This window comes from Cupressus sempervirens, chromosome 1 (assembly GCF_028749045.1).
Source record: "Cupressus sempervirens isolate cs-2001-9-10 chromosome 1, ASM2874904v1, whole genome shotgun sequence".
Classification (NCBI taxonomy): Eukaryota; Viridiplantae; Streptophyta; class Pinopsida; order Cupressales; family Cupressaceae; genus Cupressus; species Cupressus sempervirens.
In genome coordinates, this window is record NC_143118.1 from 131,680,193 (window position 1) to 131,701,480 (window position 21,288).

Here is a 21,288-nt window from a genome sequence, read left to right on the forward strand (position 1 = left end):
AAGAAGTCTCAATCGAGAGGACCAAACAAATGCTGGTACTATGGGAAACCAGGGTACAAAAAGAAAGATTTTCGGAATCGAAAGAAAAATGAAGGAGATAAATTAGATGGAGACAAGGAGGCAAATTTAGTAAGTAAAAAATCCGAAGAGGATGCTTTACTTCTATCTTTAGAAAGTGTTGATGATTCATGGGTTTTAGATTCTGGTGCTTCATTTCATGCTACACCTCATAGAGGTTATTTCATTGATTATGTCCAAGGGGATTTTAGGGATAATGAACCCTGTCAATTTGTTGGAAAGGGAAAAATTAAGATTAAGTTGCAGAATGGGAATCATTGGCTACTACATGAGGTAAGACATGTTCCAAGGTTGAGTAGGAATTTAATTTCAGCGGGGCAACTCAGTGATGAGGGTTCTGTAGTTACTTTTAATGATAAAAATTGGAAGGATTCAAAAGGTTCCCTTGTAATAGCAAAAGATGTGAAAGTAGGCACCTTATATCTTTGTACAAGTCATATTGTTCCTTCTACTTTGATTGTTTGAAAGAAAAATGAATGTTCAGGAACAATTGCTACAGTTGAGCAGGGAGAACAAATAGCTACCATAGATTATGATACAGCACTATGGCACAACAGACTTGGGAACATGAGTGAGAAAGGTATGAAAGTACTTCATTCAAAGAAAGTTATACCAGGTCTGAAATGTGTTAATATGGATTTCTGTGAAAGTTGTGTATGGAAAACAAAAGAGAGTGAGTTTTGTAAAGACTGGGAAGGAAAACAAAAAGGAGAAATTAGAGCTTGTGCATACAGATGTATGGGGACCAGCTCAGGTATCTTCCCTTAGTGGCTCTCATTATTATGTTAGATTTATTGATGATGCAACTAGAAAAGTATGGGTTTATTTCTTTAAACAGAAATCTGATGTATTTCAAACTTTTAAGAAATGGAAATGCTTGGTTGAAAATGAGACTAGTAATAAATTAAAATGTCTTAGATCTGATAATGGTGGTGAGTATTGTAGTCATGAATTTGAAGATTATTGCTCCACTAATGGTATTTGTAGACAAAAAACTATTCCAAGGACTCCATAGGAAAATGGAGTGGTTGAACGCATGAACAAGACTATAATGGAGCGCGCAAGGAGCATGAGGTTGCATGCTAGGTTGCCCTTACACATGTGGGCAAAGGTTGTCAAAACTGTAGTATATTTGATTAATAGAGGTCCCTCTACTCCTTTGGGCTGTGGTATTCTAGAGGAGGCATGGACTGGTAAGAAGGTGAGTTATTCTTTTCTCAAGACCTTCAGTTGTGAAGCTTTTACTCATATAGACTCTGAAAATAGAACCAAGCTAGAAGCTAAATCAAAGAAATGTGTCTATGTTGGATATGGAATTAATGAATTTGGTTATAGGCTTTGGGATTTTGAAAATCTTAAAATTGTTAGAAGTCGAGATGTCATATTCAATGAGAAAGTGTTGTACAAAGATCTGTTGCAGCAACATGAGAAGAAAGAAGATGATTATGTAGTGCTGGATGATACTCCAAAAGTTGATGTTCCAGCCATTCCTCATGATGTGCAACAGCTGCAACAACAAATACCACACACACCAGTGAATGTTAGATGGTCAAGGAGGCAAATTAGACCTCCACAAATATTTTCTCCCTCTTTGTATTCTATTTTACTTACTGATGCTGGTGAACCTGCAAGTTATGATGAAGCTGTGCAAGTGGATACTAAGATTTAGTGGGAGTTTGCAATGAAAGATGAAATGGACTGTTTACTGAAGAATAAGACATGGGATCTATGCAAGTTTCCTGTAGGTAAAAAGGCTTTACAGAATAAGTGGGTTTACAGGTTGAAAGAAGAGGAAGGAGGTCAGAAAAGATTTAAGGCCAGGTTAGTTGTAAAAGGATTTACACAAAAAAAGGGAATTGATTTTGATGAGATATTTTCTCTTGTTGTTAAAATGACTTCTATTCGTACTATTTTAAGTCTTGTGGCTACTGAAGATTTTCATTTAGAGCGATTAGATGTTAAAACAACCTTTCTTCATGGTGATTTGGATGAAGAAATATATATGGGTCAGCCACATGGTTTTGAAGTCAAAGGTAAGGAGCATTTAGTGTGCAAATTAAAGAAAAGTTTATATGGCTTGAAGCAAGCATCTTGGCAATGGTATTTGAAATTTGATAGTTTTATGCATGAGCATGGATATCATAGGTGTCATTCAGATTACTGTGTTTATTTTAAGAGGTTGGATGATGATAGCTACATTATTTTATGTTTATATGTTGATGATATGCTTGTAGCTGGGTCTAACATGGATCATATTAAGGGGCTAAAATGCCAGTTAGCACATGCATTTTCTATGAAGGATTTAGGGGTAGCAAAACAAATCCTTGGTATGGAGATTTGCAGAGATAGGAAGAACAAAACATTAACACTATCTCAGGCTGATTATGTTGAGAAGGTGTTGCAACGTTTCTCTATGGAGAATGCTAAAGTTGTTAGCACACCTTTACCTGGTCATTTGAAATTGACTAAAGAGATGTGTCCTAAGACATAGGAAGAGGAGGATAAGATGTCTAAGGTACCCTATGCTTCAGCTATAGGAAGCTTGATGTATGTTATGGTATGCACTAGGCCAGATATTGCACATGTAGTGGGAGTCGTTAGCAGGTATATGAGCCATCCAGGATTTGAGCATTGGAATGTTGTCGAGTGGATTCTTAGATATTTGAGAGGAACATCCAATAAGTGTTTACACTTTGGGGGCTCTACTACTGATTTGCAAGGATATGTTGACTCAGATTTGGCAGGGGATATTGATACCGGGCGGAGTACTACATGTTATGTCTTTACTATTGGTGGGGTAGCCGTGAGCTAGGTTTCTAGGTTACTGAAGATTAATGCTCTATTGACTATAGAGGCAGAGTATGTTGTTGCTACAGAGGCAGCCAAGGAGATGATATGGCTTCAGTTCTTCTTGGAAGAATTGGGACATCCTCAAAAGGATAATTATTTGTTCACAGATAGTCAAAGTGTCATTCTTCTTGCAAAGAATTCAGCTCTGCATTCTAAGACCAAACACATACAGTTGCGGTACCATTTCATTCGGTTAGTTTTGGAGGATGGACAGCTAAAGCTGGAGAAGATCCATATAAATGACAATCCAGCAGATATGTTGACAAAGGTTGTAACAAGGGAGAAGCTAAATTTATATTTTATTATTTTATTTTATTATGTAATGTTGTGCCTAGATGGACGTGCAACATGTAAAGATTCTCATGGAATATTCTTGATGAGTTGTATTGTAACATTGTGATAATATTTCATGTAATTATTTAATATTGGGGAAAAGAATTAATGCCCAATATTAAATGTGGGGTCAGTGGGTTAGGTAGCACATGGTTTATGTAATACCACTTGGTGGTTTTGTGGGATTTGCTACTATATAAGCAGCCACGAGGGTAGTTGTTGTAGAGTAAGAGTTAGAAAGGTAAGAGTCACAGGACAAGGCTTGACAGGTTAGCCAAGGGAGCATTTGTGAAGGTTGGAAGCATGGCATGGGATGTGTGGATTCATGCTTGTTCACATAGTTTGCTCGGTTGTGGCTATGGCCATGAAGGCTTCCATGGTTGTATTGCAATGGTATTTTTGGTTGAATAATACATGGTGATGGATGCTTTTGGAGGCTGGGTTTTTCCCTCAACGAGGGTTTCCCAGGGTATATCTTGTGTCACAATTTTGTGGGTATGTTGTCTATTCTCTTGCATGTGGATTTTAATTCTATATTTATTTTAGATCTATTCTTCGGTTGGTCTTTTAGACTAAACATGAATCAAAGAATAGTAGAGCCTAAGGTGGTTTGATCCAGTGGGAGCCCCATGTGGTAGTGGTATTGCTACAGGATCAGTTTCCAAGTGGGAGATTGTTGTTTAGTGTGGAACCTGATCAGTCCCCAAGTGGGAGATTGTTAGATTATGGTGACTGATCAGGAAAGTACTGTACATACTTCATATGGCTGATGTCGACGTTGTAGCCGACATATGGCCAACATGTTGTAACCCTAAAATGGCATAAAATACTTGTATAAAAGGGTTTAGGGTTAGGTATTTTCATTATGTTGTGATGCGAAATTGCTTCTTGCAGCGGTATTGAGCTGTAAGGGATTACGGATTGTAATCAGGTTGTAATCACTAGATTGTAATAACATTGGACTTGCAATTTGGTGGACATAGCCCAGGGATGGGTGAACCACGTTAAATCTTGGTGCCTTGTGTTCATTTCTATGTGATCTATAATTTTCTATTATTGGTTATATTTGCATGTAGTTTTTATTTATGTTAGTGGTTTATTCTAACAATCCTCATTGGTAACTTAAACTACTTACGATCACAATATCAATGACCACTGACAGAGATTCTAACAAGGATGTCATAACCCAAATGACATCCTCATCGATCTTTCATTGGTCAAGTGGCTCTCACAGATTTCACTTCCCCATATTTTTCCTACAACATGTGGTGTTAGTATTCCAATGAGATCTCATTTGTGATACCTAGTCTTTGCATCAAAATTACAATGGCTTCGGTCCCCATCAATAATTATGATGCCCATTCAACAACAACACTTCTACTCGATATTTTGATGGTCATCTATCTTACTATACGACAAATAACTATTATAAATTGGTTTGAAATGTGCTAGTGAAGAAAACCATCTTAGGTATGCAATGGGACTACAAATGGATGGATAACCTTGGACTAGAAGAGTCCAAATCCACATTAATGCATAATTTCTTGCATAATAGAGATGTTCAGGTAACTAGGTGATTGGATAGACTTGAATAATGTGTATCTAAAAAAATTATGTGCTCTATCGAATTGGGTTATAATCTTTTAGATAATGATAACCCTGGGGATTAACCTACTACATGTTAATCTCATATTGGTTTTGACATATGAGTGACTACATACTTAGTCATATTCATAAAGTGCATGCCGAGTAAGTAGTGTATGCCAAGCATAAGTTGTCAGATAATGCAAGCCTGGCAGAATGTGCAGTATGTGCCAAGCATTATTATGTATCGAGCACCAGTATGTGTCGAGTCACTCCAGTGTAAAGAAAGTTAGTACATGTTGAGTGATTCAAATGTAAACTAAACAATGGATGCCGAGTCATTCAGAAGATGAATTACAACATTGAAGATATAGTGGATGTTGAGCATCAGAGGCTTCAAGTGTCGAGTAAATAGTTTTGGACATAGTTGTTTGTAATGGTACAAAATTCTATGTAAACCATTTTTGGGCTGACTTAAGGATTTTTTTGTAATTCTACAAGATGAGAACAAATCTATATTGAGAATCCCTATGCAGTTTATGCAACCAATCAGGTTGAGGGATGTTCTAAGTGGCAAAATGGGTGAATCACAATCATTGATTTTTACTTAACCCTAAGTCACCTAGGTCTTCTTAAGGAAGGCATACCCTAAAGATGCTAAGAAGAAAAGAGAGAAGTTTTCATGTGTAGACAGAGAATTCAAGGTGGCTAAGGAATTATGAATTGAGATATGCATTACAAAATTAGTTAGAGAGAACATAGGAAAGAAAAGAGGGTAGATGTGATACATTTGATCAGAGAGGATCAAGTACACATCAGGAAAGAGGTGATATGTTATCTAGAAAAGGAGTGCTAACCAAAGGATCAAGGCTGAGACATTCTAGTAGGTGAATCAGTAAAATCTATTAACAGAGTAGCCTTAATAGGTTTCAAGTTCTAGCTGAATTTTTTGTAAATCTCTTAACCGAATGCTTACTTCATTTTAAAGTGAAGTCCTTTAACCAAGCACACTTCTAATAGGGTGTTAAAATCCTTTGACAGAGTAAGATCTAACAATCCTTGTATGCCTTTAATAGGGTAGACCTTTCACAGGGTAGATCATAGTTTATGATCAAACATTGTAACCTTCATTGGATACACTTTACATCTGCAGCAGTGAAGATTTGTGGGTGTCATACCTACCCCAGTTTTACCTTCTCATTGGAGGGTTTCTAGGTAACCAAATATCTTGTCTCATTTGTGATGAATGTTTATTTGTTTTCATGGATGAACATGCTTAGTTTGGTATTTTAGTTTACATGCTAATTGTGAGATGGATGTGTGGTGAATGTTTTAATGGATAAAGTTTTGAAAGATTGATTCATCCCCCCCTTCTCAGAGTTTAATTTCCCTATTGTATTTTCAACAATTGGTATCAAAGTCTTGTTCTCTGAAAAGAAAATCTTTGCATCTTTGAGGAAAGATCTTGAAGATGAAAATCTACAAGTTGGGAAAAGTCATTGAGAACTAGAAGATTGAAATCCAACTTGCCCTACATCAAATGATTGAAGAAAGAGATGATTTGAAGTGCTCTTTAAAGAGAAGGAAGGAGATAGCTATTGAGGAGAATGACACACATTACCAAGAGGAAGACATTACTAAATTTTTGCAGATGGAAACTCAAGTGAATTTGATGTAACAGTTGCAGATGTGATGGAAAAGAATGGTGCCCTAACTGAAGAAGTCAAAATCTTAAGATAGAACAAGAAGTCCAATCAGCATTTCTATGTGAGGTGACCGAGCAGAAAAAAAATTGACGAAGACAAAGTCATGATTGAAGATGACGAAAGGATACTGACCAACAGACTGGAAGAGAAGACATCAGAGGTACATAGGATTGCTAGCATGTAATTGGAAATAATGAATCAAGTGATGATTGTCAATCATGAATTGAATGGTAAGGACATTGAGATCACAACCCTGAAGTTACAGAATGAACAACTAAGAAATGATCTAAAAAGAGAAAAGGAATTTGCTAAAAGTTTCAATAGACCTAATGAAGCCATCAAGTACTTTGAGAAATTGATGAGATCTCCTAGATCTAACAGTGATACTATTGGATTAGGTTACACCAGTACTGAGGAAGGAGGATCATCTAAAAGTGGTGAACAAAGAAGCAACAAAGGTAAGAACTACAAATCCACTTGTCATAACTGTGGAAAGATAGGTCATACATCAAATGTTTGCAAGAGCAACAATGCAAATTAGAACCCTGAGTAGAAGTTTATGGGTTACTTTCATAAGTGCAACAAGCAAGGACATTAGGCACATGAATGCAAGACTAAGACTACAAGCACACAAAGATTCGAAGGACATAGCCATTATTTTTCAAAAGTATGGACATAAAGCACATGAATGTAGATCTAATGCCAAGTGGACATCTACCAAATAGACAAAGGGACAACGTAATGGAAAACCCTATAATTGGGATTACAATACAAGGTATAGTTATTACCATTGTCAAGAGTATGGAAATGTTATTGAGAATTGCATTAGAACACATTTCAAAAGTGACTACAGTAGATGGTTGAGTCAAGCTACATGTTTTAGCTATTTGAAGACTGGTCACATCAGCAGGAATTGTCCAACAAGGTCAAAAGCACCTAGCAGTGAATTCAACAAAGGAAAAGGAAAGATTGATGTTGAGAATGTCAAAGTGCAGATGAACATGACATGGAAGAAAAAGGAAGATTTCAACACATCCAGTTTATATGAGGTCACTTCATCCAATGGATCAGGTGGTCACATCACCTCCCACTAGGCAATAAAAAGGTATGTGGAACTGATATTGTTGTATGCAAGAAAACCTAACCTGTCGGGAGCACATGTAAACAAGAAAATGTTAGTTGTAACATGTGCATATGAAAGATTAGAAGCAAGTCAAAATATAACTAAAGTAATCTTGAGTTTAACAACTTATGCAACCACAAATTAAAAGCCCTCATGCAACCTCAAGCACCCATAAGAGGCCTTGTTGAGCTACTTTAGATTGGAGGGATGTGAGTGTGCTCTCCCCAAACACAACTATTGAATCCCTTGATTGATAAATGATATTCAAAATGAAATGAGTGAATCTAAACTAAATAAATGGAGAATACCTTCAAGAAATGGCTATGAGTGAGCCAATCCTCAAAGGATTCTAAGATGTGAGATGGAAATGCAAAGAACCAAACTAGAAATGATAAGCTAATATGAGATGTAAGCATAAGTTCAATAAATCTAACATCTACCGAAAGGGGTTAGTAACGTGAAAATCTCTAAAACCACTAGAAATCTCTAACTCTAAACGAACATGATAACAATGCAAAATGAGAGAGATGTCAAATGCTTGAGACAAGAGCTCTATTTATAGGTTTAAGAGAGGCCTTAGGGAGGTGGCATCTATGTAGCATCCACATAGGTGCCACAAGGGAGACACATGTACTAAAGGACAAGCCATGCAAAATCCAAAAAGAGCCTTTATGGTTGAAAGGCTCAAGGTGTGCTCACACATGTGTGAGCAATCTTGGAGGAAGGAGTGGGGGACAAAGGTGTAAGAGGTGTAAGAGAAGTGGAAGCTTTATTGGATCACGAGCTTCTCACACATGTGTGAGCAAACACTTAGGAGCTAAAAGGTGTTTAGAAAGGTGTTTAGGATAATAAAGTGGGATTAAGTAGTGGGTAGGCTTAGAAGGATGAGAGTAATAGGTGTAGACTAGGTTTTAGGATGGGATTAGGATTAAGTTAAATAAGATTTGACTTAATCATAAGATTAGAGAATTTAATAAAGTGGAGGGGATTAAATAAATTAGAATTTATTTAAAAGGGGATTTATGGAGCACTATGTATTAAATGAATTTAATACATTAGAGGGGGAGTATTCAAATTAGATTTAAATACCTTAGGGAAATGAACCTATTTAATTAAATAAATTTAATTAAATAAGTAGAAGAATTTGATAAATTTAATTAATTAATAAATAAATAATTATAATATCAAAGGAAATATTAAATGAATTAATATAGCATTTGGGATGATTTTAAGCGTCTACATTTGCCCCTCTTTGATGTGATGTTGGGACGACATTATATCAAAGAAAAAAAAATATAGGTTGCCTTAGAGAGGAGAGGAGTCTTAGGAGTTGTGTCGTAGTGATGACAAGGGAGGAGGGTGCCCCTCGCAAAAATGGAGCAAAAAATAAATTTTTGGACAATTTTTGCAAAAAGGATCCGAAAAGAAAAGAAAAAGGCATGGATTAACACTTTGCATAACTTGGGGATAAACAGGGGTTGACATGGTCAAGGAAAGAGCACAGGCTCAAAATGGGACCTTGGAGGGCCTATATAAGCCTACTAGGAGTTAGAGGAAGGGTCATTTGCACACCTAGAGAGTAGAGAACTAGAGTGAAAGATGGATTTGATCGATAGACTATAGCTTGGAGAGCACATCCAAGAGCACCAGAGGTCAGTCGACATGGGACCACCGATAAGTCAACTATCCCTACTTGTCAAATTTATTATTACGCACTTAATTTCAACATTTATTGCACATTAAATAGGGAAAATTGAGGTTGGGGCAGAGACAACAATTCTTTGCTCTATCATCCATGCAGACGACAAACTAGGGGTTAGGACTTTGTAGAGACGACAGGATGCATCTTGTTGTCTTCGAAGACAACAAGTTTCATCCTATTGTCTACGTAGATGCCAAAGGGGGTTAGAGAGGTGAGGAAATAGAGTTAGAGATAATGATCTCCATGTCATCGTCTCCACAGATGATACTTAAGCAACCACTGACAGGAAAACTGGCATCTGTGTAGCCGCTAAAGATGCCAGATCGACGTCTCTGTGGTTTATCATCTCTGTCGATCCATGTCTACGTGGATTGGCATCTACACCAATTCACATCTTTATGAATTGGCATCTTCGTCGCTTTAGACGAATCGACAGAGTCGAGTGACGGGGATGACCGAGGGGTGAACAAATTGGGATGCCCCATGCTAAGATAAGCAAACAAAGCAAGAGATAGAGGATATATTGACCATTGCATGTTTATGCAGCAAATGAAGAAAGTAACATTTCAGTCACGGGAGCACTATCTAGCAACTATGGTGTTAGGAGATACATTGACGGAGGCAAAGTGGGGGCATGTGAGACTATGTTGTTTAGAGCATGTTCACGAGTGGCTGGATCTAAGAGTGCACTCAGCGCAGCTATCTGCACTCATAGAGTGGTGGCATACACCGACTTCTAGCTTCCATCTACCTACTAGAGAGATGACAGTTACTCTTCTTGATGTGTGGCAGATTCTTCAAGTGTCGATTCATAGGAGGTACCTAGAGTTGGTTCTAGAGGGTGTAGATCCCTATTTATGAGAGTGCTTCGGGCGCCATCGACAGAGGCTACCGATACAGAGATCATAGTCGGCATGGAGGGAGGCATTGGAGCAAAGGTTCCCATGGCTTTCTCTTTACCTTGCCTCACTCATATGGAGGATGGTGCCAGACCATGCTGGGCATGGTTTTTCGATTGGTTAGACATGAGTGTTGAGCACTCTGTTATAAGATGATGGCATAGTTTTCTGCTGGGGTCAGACTATCTTGGTCAAGTTATACCACGATCTGCACATGTGCGCCTACAGGACACAATGAACTATAGGTCTAGGATTGACACTACTGATGGTGCAATCATTGGAGCATATAGGTGTGACATGCCCTATTACTAGGCAAGAGACCTGACAACTTGGTGAGCCATATGTATGTCGATATCAACCACTGATTTAGTACACTTTGACTGAGTCAATCATATTTTGGAGGAGATGTTTGGACAAGATTATCATGTTTGACTAGATACCGTATGATGGCAATGAGTGGTGGAGGTGATATTACCAGCAAGAGGAGATGATGATGGTGGGGATCAGCTCTACCTCCAATTTACTGACACAAATTGTTGGTTGATCAATCCGACCATGCATGTTGTGATGAGATATATGCCCTCTAGGGTACAATGGTAGTTCAGGCATATTTAGGATGTTGTACTAGATAGATTCCTATATCCAGTGGTATCCCAAGAGTATGGGAGTTTATGGGGACATGGGACCACACTGAGATTAGCCAGGATGTCATGGCAAGGGATGCAACCAGTGCCCTGGGTGCATGGACAGGATCGGGGAGATGCAAGGATGACACCTACATGTGCACAATGGTGGACAACTCATCAGTTAGTGTGAATCATAATACCAAGAGTGCCACCACCAGTAGAGTAAGCATAAGGTGAGGGGGATGGAGCAAGGGATGGGGAACAAGTAGCGGTGGTGCCACCTCCAGGGTAAGGGGCACAATAGGGTCCTTAAGGGCACAAAGTCTGTTAGAGGAGAGTACCAGCACTAGCGGGACCACCTTAGCCAGATGATGCAAATATAATCAGGGCTAAGCGAAATAACCTCTGGACTGAGGTTGCCTATCTACAGGGTGAGGCACAAGTAGAGTGTATGAGGGCAGGTAATGCCCGGGAGGCCTTGGGAGCACTACAAGCAAGGATAGATATAGGGGAGTTCATCAATTATGGCATGCAAGCCGAGATGGACAAGTTGGCTGAGACAGACACTCTATGGTAGGAAGTGGCCACCCTTTAAGTAGAGAGGGAGATGCAGCAAAAGTAGGTGGATGAGTATCGCAGCCAGCACGATATTGCTCAACAAATGTTACAACCTAGGGTGGAAATGGTTGTGATGTAGGAGATCGTAACGGTACACTAACATGAGGCACGGGCCATGTGTGAGGCAGCCTACTATAGGTCTCTATATCATGATGCTGTGTCGATAGAGCATCGACAACTAGAATTTTGGGATTCAATGAGCTCATGGATCACAAGGGGCTACCAAAGATCAAAGCCATCCGTTTAAAAAGGCAAGCCTCCATGACGAGGGGGTACAAGTGAGGCTAGGCCTTCATAGCCAACTCCATAATTTCTATAGTGAGCAGTTTTGACACAGTGATGCAGATGCAGCAAGTTTTTGATGATGCATTATGCATGATATGCTACATGATTCTTTTGTATACAGAGTGTACATAGACACTTATTATTTTGATATACATGACATGATTTGATGAGCCTAGATGTGTACGAATGATGTTTTTTTGCTTATGCATGTGATGTTTATGATGTTGTTGCTAACATTGTGATGCAGGATGTGTGTGATGTTATGTTTCCTATGATGCATATATGATGAGTAATGTGGGGATGATGCAGGTTCTATGGCGATATATGAGATGTATGCATTTTGTTATGTTACATGTATGGATTTACTATATGCTTTGTGAGATGTATCATGATGTATATGTCACTAAATGTAATGACTATAATGTATGTACTTGATGGATTAATGCAATGAACAAATGATGAAATCTAAGAATGAATAAAATGTCTAATGTAATGAACTACAATGAAAATGAATATATCCTAAACGAAAATGTTAGTAATAAAAAAAGACACTAATGAATGTAAAGTGAAATGATGCAACGTAAAGTGCAAATATGAAAATGTAATATGAATGAACCTAATGAATGGGCATGTGTGGAACTATAACAATAGTGTATAGGAACTGCGGGACTCAAGCATAGAACTACTTGAAATGTTGGATATTTACAGGCTCAGGGAGCAGATCTCCCTCTAAAGTGGCAACCTGATATGCCCCAGAACCATATTTGGCTATAATGATAAACGGACCAAGCCAATTAGGTTCAATTTTTTCTTTCTTTTCACAATTCTAGGGGTTCCTCATGTTATGCTACAAAACTAAGTCACCCACCTCAAATTCCCAAGGTCTGACTTTTTTTGTGAAACTACAGCTGAAGGTGATTTTGATACATGCAAAGGTGGTTTAAGGCGTTAAGGCATCTCTCATCAAAGAGTTGTAGCTCTTACAAGTGAGCAACTCAATATTCTTCTTTGGACATCAGATTCTGGAGAGAGATATTGAGGGAAGGGAGCTCAATTTCGATGGGTAAGACAGCTTCAAAACCATAAACTAGGGAAAATAGAGTTGCTCCTGTGGGGGTATGATAGGCCCAAAGGCTGGGAGCAATTTGGAGGTGCTAGTCAGGACCAGCTGCATCAATGGTTTTCTTTAGGATTTTCAAAATGGTTTTATTGGTTGCTTCAGCTTGGCCATTGCCTTGGGGGAAGTATTTGGTGGAAAAATGTTGGGTGACTCCGAATTTCCTACACAATGTGGCAACTTCCTATTTTTAAAAGGAGTCTCATTATTAGTCGTGATGTCTTGAGGTATACCGAAACGACTGATTATGTAGTTCAAGATTAACTTTGAAACCTATTTTCCAATGGTGTAGGTTAATGGAATAACCTCGACCCACTTTGTGAAGTACTCAGTGGCGGCAATAATATAATTATGGCCATTTGCAAAATTTGGATATATTTGACCAACAAGATCAAATCCCCAGTGGGAAAAGGGCCATGTGTGATGGTGGGTTGAAGGTCTTGGGTAGGGGCATGTATCAAATTGCCATGTTGCTGACAAGGAACACATCTTTTCACAAAATGATAGGCATCCACTTCCATAGTAGGCCAATAGTAACCCATTTTGAGGAGCTTTTTTGCTAATGTAAGTCTACTAGAATGGGCACCACAAATTCCTTATAAACCTCTTCTAACATCGTTCGGGCTTCATCTGAACTGAGACATCATAGGAGGGTTCCATCAAAGTGTTTTTGAAAAAGTGTATCACCTAAGATAATGTATTAGGCAGTGTAATGGATGAAGGTTTTGCTTTGATTCGTGGAAAGGGCTATGGGGATCATTTTGTGATAGAGGTAGGCAAAAATGTTAGAGTACCATGGAGACTCAATACTAACAATCTCACACACCAACTCTGATTCGGGTTGCTCATAAGCAGGAAGAAAAAGATTCTCAACAGGAAACTCACACCTAGGACTGTACTCAGGCACGGTGATCATGGAGGCAATGGTGGCCATGGCATCTATTACTTTGTTATTATCCCTTGGTATCTGCTAAAAGACTATCTTAGTGAAGTGTTGTTTAAGATCTTCAACTATACGGTGATATGGAAACAATTTTTTATCTTTTGTTTGGTATTCATCTGTGACTTGTTTAATGACCAATTGAGAGTCTCCAAAGACAAGAAGGGTCTTAATATTCCATCTAATAGGTTGACGAAGCCCTATTATCAATCCTTCATACTCAGTTATGTTTTTTGTGCAAGGGAATGAAATTTTATAAGACTTAGGAATGAAGTCTCCTTGCAATGTGTTAGTAGTCGATATGGTCACAGTTTTTAAACTTTCAATTTCAAAGGTTGAACCTCTTTGAACCACTTTGAACTGAAGTTCGAAGTAGTTCAAAGTAGTTTGATAGTTCAATTGACTCATGTTGCAGGTTCAATGCAAGTGAAGTTCAGATTCTAGGTTCAAAATGCAGAAGTGTTAATCCAGGAAGGTTCAAAGCTTAGCTCCAACCCATGATTCATGGTCAAAGCAGAAATTCAGACGTCATAGTGTGAAGGTGTTCCTCAGCCAAAGAATGAAATAACATCATAGTGAATCTTCAAGTGAGTCAAAGGTTCAGTGAGTTTGATGTTTCAAAGGTTCAACAATTCGAACTTCAAGTACAGAGTTTTTGAACCACTTCGAACTAAAGTTCGAAGTAGTTCAAAGCGGTTCAAAACAGTTCAATGTGCTCATGCAGGTTTAATGATCTATTTTGAGAGGTTCACATGTATGATTCAGTGGCTTGGTTCAGAAGTTCAAAGTGGTCCAAAGTGATTCAGAGATCAAGTTCAAATGTCAAGTTCGATGGTTCAACAGGTTCGATGGCATGACAGTTCAAAATCACAGTTTTGTATATCGATAAACAACAACTTATAACTTTTCACCCAGGCATAATTTCACAAATCGCTCTGGTGAGATCATAAATGACTAGTCTAGCACCAGTATATTCGAAAGTGAAGAAGATCTAACGGTGCAATCACAAGTTCAGAAGAGTTCATCCCGCAAGTTCAAATGAGTTTGAATGGTTCAAACAAGTTCAACGAGTTCAATTGTTCTGGCAGTTTTATATACCTCCACTCAGTCTTCAATAACTTTTTACTCAGACATAATTTTCTCAATCGCTTTGGTCAAACTATGTGGAATTAGGATCTCTCCAACATATCCAAAAATAAAGGAAATCTAACAGTTGAATAATTAGTTATTGCCCCCGCACTGAGACCCACTTGACTGTCAAAACAAATCCGCCCAGTAGTTGATTTTTATTATTATTTTGGACTGATTTATTCATTTGCCACTTGTCCAAATATGCTAAAACGGCATTTGATTTAGTGGAAAACCTTTAAAAGCTAAATGTCATAAAAATCAAACAAAATCTATCAAGGAAGGTAAAGAGAAATGTTTTCAAGAATCAGTTATGAAACTGAAAAGTCACAGGAAAAAAAAGTTAAATAAACTAGCGACAGAATAAGCAGGGGTTCCACTTTTTCTTCTGGCAATGACAGACTGTGTGCTATCAGCAGGGGAGAGTTTCATTCTAGCTTCTTCCAGGCTGTAGACTTTGTGCTTCAGGCAGGGAGAAGATCTTGCAAATTTATTCCATTTTTCTTGAGAGGCTGTGAGAGGTAGAGCATGGGCATTTCTTTTTCTTTTTCAGAACTGCGTGCCTAAGATAGAGATAGGATTTTGGAAGATTGATGTAATATTGTGAAAGGAGTTTCTATCTTTCTTGAAATAGCGGTTTGGTTGTAATGTCCACAAGATACTTTGTGATCTTTTGCAGTCAGGGAAGGGAGACTGAGGGTTAAGTATATCAGAACTTTGATTATGGTGTATTTTCCTTCCACTAATTATGAACTTTGTGTCATTTTCAATTTTCTCTGAATTACATTTCAATATTATTGTTTTCTTGTTACATTATCAGTTCAAATATCCTTAAAGGCTCTGATTTTTAATTCTCTCAAGAGAACGGAAGACATATTTTCATTTTCGCTATGTAATGTAGTGTTCAGCAAATGAACTTTGTGTCACCTGTTGTTCTTTACTTTCTTTCTATGCAGTAGTATAGGTTTTTGCATCTGCTCTGTGTTTACGGATAGATGCTTGGCATCCTTTCGTACTTTCTGGTTAAAAGTACCTATAATTAATTCATTGTATATTTTATATGGGGAGCTGTACCCGATAAAATTTAGAGGAAGGTTATTAATCTAATAATAACCTATCCAATTGTTGGTGCTGATTTGTCCTCTTGCTCGGGCATTCAGGGTGAGATTTGTACACATTTCCTCGAAGGACAATCTATTCACTAACAGATTTTTGGCAACTCTACTGGGGAGGAAACAAAGATTATTGCCTAATATTATTTCCTTAGTTTTATGGTTATCTCTACATGCAGGAGATTGGCGGCTTTATGGAAGAAGAACACCCAGTTGCCTTCATTATATACGATAAAATCTTAAAGGATTGGGTTCCAGCAAGAAATGAAGATACCTTAGATATCTTCATCTTTATCCCACCTTTCAAAGATAATCCTATCAGAGAGCTAACTGAAGAGGTTGCAAAACAAGTAGACTGGCTAAAATCCTTTTACGGTGGCATCCTCATAAAGAAGAAACCCCAAGTGCAAGATCTAGAAAAAGAAAGACATGCATGTGAGAAGGAAGAAATAGTTGAAGTGGAAGACAAGCAGGAAGAAGATCCTGGTAAAGAAGGAACAAGAAGCCGACAAGATGATGAAGATCTTGATGCTTTTCAGCCGCATGTGATTCCCATCTCCACAGCATCTCTAGTAAGTCCTGAAGTTGAGGTAAAGACTTTAGATTGCCCATCATCATTTTTAGCTGATGAAATTTTTGAGTGTATTCAAAAAGAGGATGATGCTTCTTTTCATTTGGCTTCATTGGCTATGGATAGTTGTATCAAGTCTTTGCCTATGATTTCATGTCATGAGGATAGTTCATCTCTTGATGCCCAAGAAGTGAGTAAAGGATCTGATTTCCTTCTTATGTGCCAAAATGAAAATGTGGACAGCATTGTAGTGGTAGGAAATCAGTTAAAAGACATAAATGATGGAGGTATGCGAGACAACGAAAGTATATTATGCTCACCTACAAAAAATGTGGAAGGTTTTAGCAAGGAACCATGTTCAAATAATGACAGTCCATCAAAATCTTTCCTCATAAATGACTCTTGGCTATCCAAGGAGATTGAAGAAAGGAGGGTTAGTGGTTTCCAAGAGACTATAAAAATACATGATGAAAACCATATCAATTTGGCTGAGGTAAAACATAGTTCCAACCTGGTACCTGTGATTTCTGCAACTAATAATGTAGATATTTGCTTTGTTGATCTTAAAGTTGGTCATAATATGTTGATTGATGAGTTGGGAAATAAGCTTCATGCATTCTATGAGAAGTATAGAACAGAAGCTCCCATGCTGGAAAAAGATTCTCTTTGCTTACAAGTAGACAATAATATCCAATGCCATACACAAATGGTGAGTTTTTATGACAACATTTCCAGATATTGTGTGTCTTCTCTTGAAAAGGTTTCTTCTTTTCAAAATTCTCAGTCTAAAGTAAAACTGAATCGGATGCATGTGGAGTATCATTTCTTGAATGAAGGAGAATGCTATGATGAGATGTGGCTATTTGGGATAGAATGTTGGATTGCCAAGATTTTGCGTACTATAAGCTTGAGTTTTAGCATTAAAGAGATTGCCAAAAGACAGTGGTTTGGAGCTTCTTTGTTAAGGCATAGTCTACTGATTCGGAAGGGTTCCTACTTCTCCTAGTCGGTAAATGGATTTGCATAGCTTTTTCTTTCTTTTGGTTCTCTTGGTAGGTTTTCTTCCTACCTTTGTAAATATTGTAAATAAGTTTTTGTTGTGCGTAGTGTAGTTGAATAATGTGCAAGCCTCGTGCCCTCTGGTAGTTTAGGTGTTGGTTGTTGGTTTTGTTTGGTGGTTTTGCCCTGCTCCCCTCCACCCTCTCTGCAAGCAGCTCTCGGCCTTCTTCTCTTACTGACTCTATTTTCCCAATGGATAAGGCACTATTCTTTTCCCAGAGATTGCTGGAGTTCTCTAATTTTGGTATCAAAATCAGTCCCATAGTTAGAGCCCCTGTTAGTACCTGATATGGTCACAGTTTTTAAACTTTCAGTTTCAAAGGTTGAACCTCTTTGAACCACTTTGAACTGAAGTTCGAAGTAGTTCAAAGTAGTTTGATAGTTCAATTGACTCATGTTGCAGGTTCAATGCAAGCGAAGTTCAGATTCTGGGTTCAAAATGCAAAAGTGTTAATCTAGGAAGGTTCAAAGCTTAGCTCCAGCCCATGATTCATGGTCAAAGCAGAAATTCAGACGTCATAGTGTGAAGATGTTCCTCAGCCAAAGAATGAAATAACATCATAGTGAATCTTCAAGTGAGTCAAAAGTTCAGTGAGTTTGATGTTTCAAAAGTTCAACAGTTCGAACTTCAAGTACAGAGTTTTTGAACCACTTCAAACTAAAGTTCGAAGTAGTTCAAAGCGGTTCAAAATAGTTCAATGTGCTCATGCAGGTTTGATGATCTATTCTGAGAGGTTCACATGTATGATTCAGTGGCTTGGTTCAGAAGTTCAAAGTGGTTCAAAGTGATTCAGAGATCAAGTTCAAATGTCAAGTTCGATGGTTCAACAGGTTCGATGGCATGACAATTCAAAATCACAATTTTGTATACCGATAAACAACGACTTGTAACTTTTCACCCAGGCATAATTTCACAAATCACTCTGGTGAGAACATAAATGACTAATCTAGCACCAGCATATTCGAAAGTGAAGAAGATCTAATGGTGCAATCACAAGTTCAGAAGAGTTCATCCTGCAGGTTCAAATGAGTTCGAATGGTTCAAACAAGTTCAACGAGTTCGATTGTTCTGGCAGTTTTATATACCTCCACTTAGTCTTCAATAACTTTTTACTTAGACATAACTTTCTCAATCGCTTCGGTCAAGTTACGCAGAATTAGGATCTCTCCAACATATCTGAAAATGAAGGAAATCTAATGGTGGAATAATTAGTTATTGCCCCCGCACTGAGACCCATTTGACTGTCAAAACAAATCCGCCCAGCAATTGATTTTTATTGTTATTTTGGACTAATTTATTCATTTGCCACTTGTCCAAATATGCTAAAATGGCATTTGATTTAGTGGAAAACCTTTAAAAGCTAAATGTCATAAAAATCAAACAAAATCTATCAAGGAAGGTGAAGAGAAACAGTTTCAAGAATCAGTTATGAAACTGAAAAGTCACAGGAAAAAAAAGTTAAATAAGCCAGCGACAGAATAAGCAGGGGTTCCACTTTTTCTTCTGGTAGCGGTAAACTGTGTGCTGTCAGCAGGGGGAGAGTTTCATTCTAGCTTCTTCTAGGCTATAGACTTTGTGCTTCAGGCAGGGAGGAGATCTTGCAAAATTATTCCATTTTTTCTTAAGAGGCTGTGAGAGGCAGAGCATGGGCATTTCTTTTTCTTTTTCAGAACTGTGTGCCTGAGATAGAGATAGGATTTTGGAAGATTGATGTAATATTGTGAAAGGAGTTTCTGTCTTTCTTGAAATAGTTGTTTGGTTGTAATGTGCACAAGATACTTTGTGATCTTTTGTAGTCAGGGAAGGGAGACTAAGGGTTAAGTATATCAGAACTTTGATTATGGTGTATTTTCCTTCCACTGATTATGAACTGTGTCATTTTCAGTTTTCTCAGAATTACATTTCAATATCGTTGTTTTCTTGTTACATTATCAGTTCAAATATCCTTAAAGGCTCTAATTTTTAATTCTCTCAAGAGAATGGAAGACATTTTTTCATTTTCGCTATGTAATGCAGTGTTCAACAAATGAACTATGTGTCACCTGCTGTTCTTTGCTTTCTTTCTATGCAGTAGTATAGGTTCTCGCATCTGCTCTGTGTTTACGGATAGATGCTTGGCATCCTTTCGTACTTTCTGGTTAAAAGTACCTATAATTAATTCATTGTATATTTTATACGGGGAGCTGTACCCGATAAAATTCAGAGGAAGCTTATTAATCTAATAATAACCTATCCAACTATTGGTGCTAATTTGTCCTCTTGCTCAGGCATTTAGGGTCAGATTTGTACACATTTCCTCGAAGGACAATCTGTTCACTAACATAATGTAACAAACAAAATTCCTACCCTCGATCTCTTTTGTTGGAAGGAACCATCAAAAAATAGCTTCCATTGTGTACTAGGGGTAACAGTCATAATTGTGTCATCTAGAAAATCTGCTATGATAGGATGATCTCCTTAAAGAGGAGCTTCAGCTAAATGGTCTACAATTACTTGTCCCTTAATGGTCTTGTGTTCTTTATAGACAATGTTGAATTCACTCAAAATCAAGACCCATTTTGCAGCTCGACCAATGAGGGAAGCTTTTGATAACAAATATTTGAGGGGATCTATCTTGGCAATGAGATGTGTAGTGTAATTAAGCATATAATGGTGTAGTTTCTGCGTGCAAAAGACTACCGCCAAATAAGCTCGCTCAATAGCAGTGTAGTTCAACTTATAGCCAACTAATGTTCGACTGAGATAGTAGATAGCTTGCTCATTACCTTTTTAATTTAGTTGTGCCAAAAGAGCACCTAAGGCAACTGAAGTGGCAGAAATGTATAGAATCAATGGTCATGCTACAACAGGAGGGACTAGAACTCGTGGATTAGCCAAGTATACTTTAACTTGCTCAAATGCTTTCTAACATAGGAAATCCCATTGAAACTTAGTATCTTTTCGAAGAAAATATTGGAGTGGATGAACTTCATTTGCTAACTGGGACACAAACCATTTGATGGACTGTAACCTTCCTTAAAAATTGCAAAATTGTTTCAATGTAGTAGGTGGAGGTATTTCCATGATGGCTTTCACTTTGGCTGGATCTACCTCAATGCCTCTTCTTGACACTATCTATCCTAACAACTTGTCATATTTGACCCCAAAAACACACTTCTTTGGATTTAGGCACACTTTATATTTCTCCAACCTTTCAAAAATGGTGATAAGCACATCAATGTGGGAATCTCATGTCTTAGATTTTCCTAGGATGTCATCAATATAGTACTTCATTATGACATGTAGAAGATCATGAAAAATTGTGGTCATTGCACATTGATAGGTGGTGCTGGCATTTTTCATGCCAAAAGGCATGACCTAGTAACAAAAGGTGCCCCATGGGGTAGTAAATGTAATTTTATGTTGATCTTCTTTTGCAATTTTGATCTGATTGTAACCAAAGAAACCATCCATTAAAGACGACATTTCATGTCCGACAGCCAAATCCACTATGATGTTTATGTTAGGAAGTGGAAAATCATCCTTAGGACATGCGATATTTAAATCTCGAAAATCT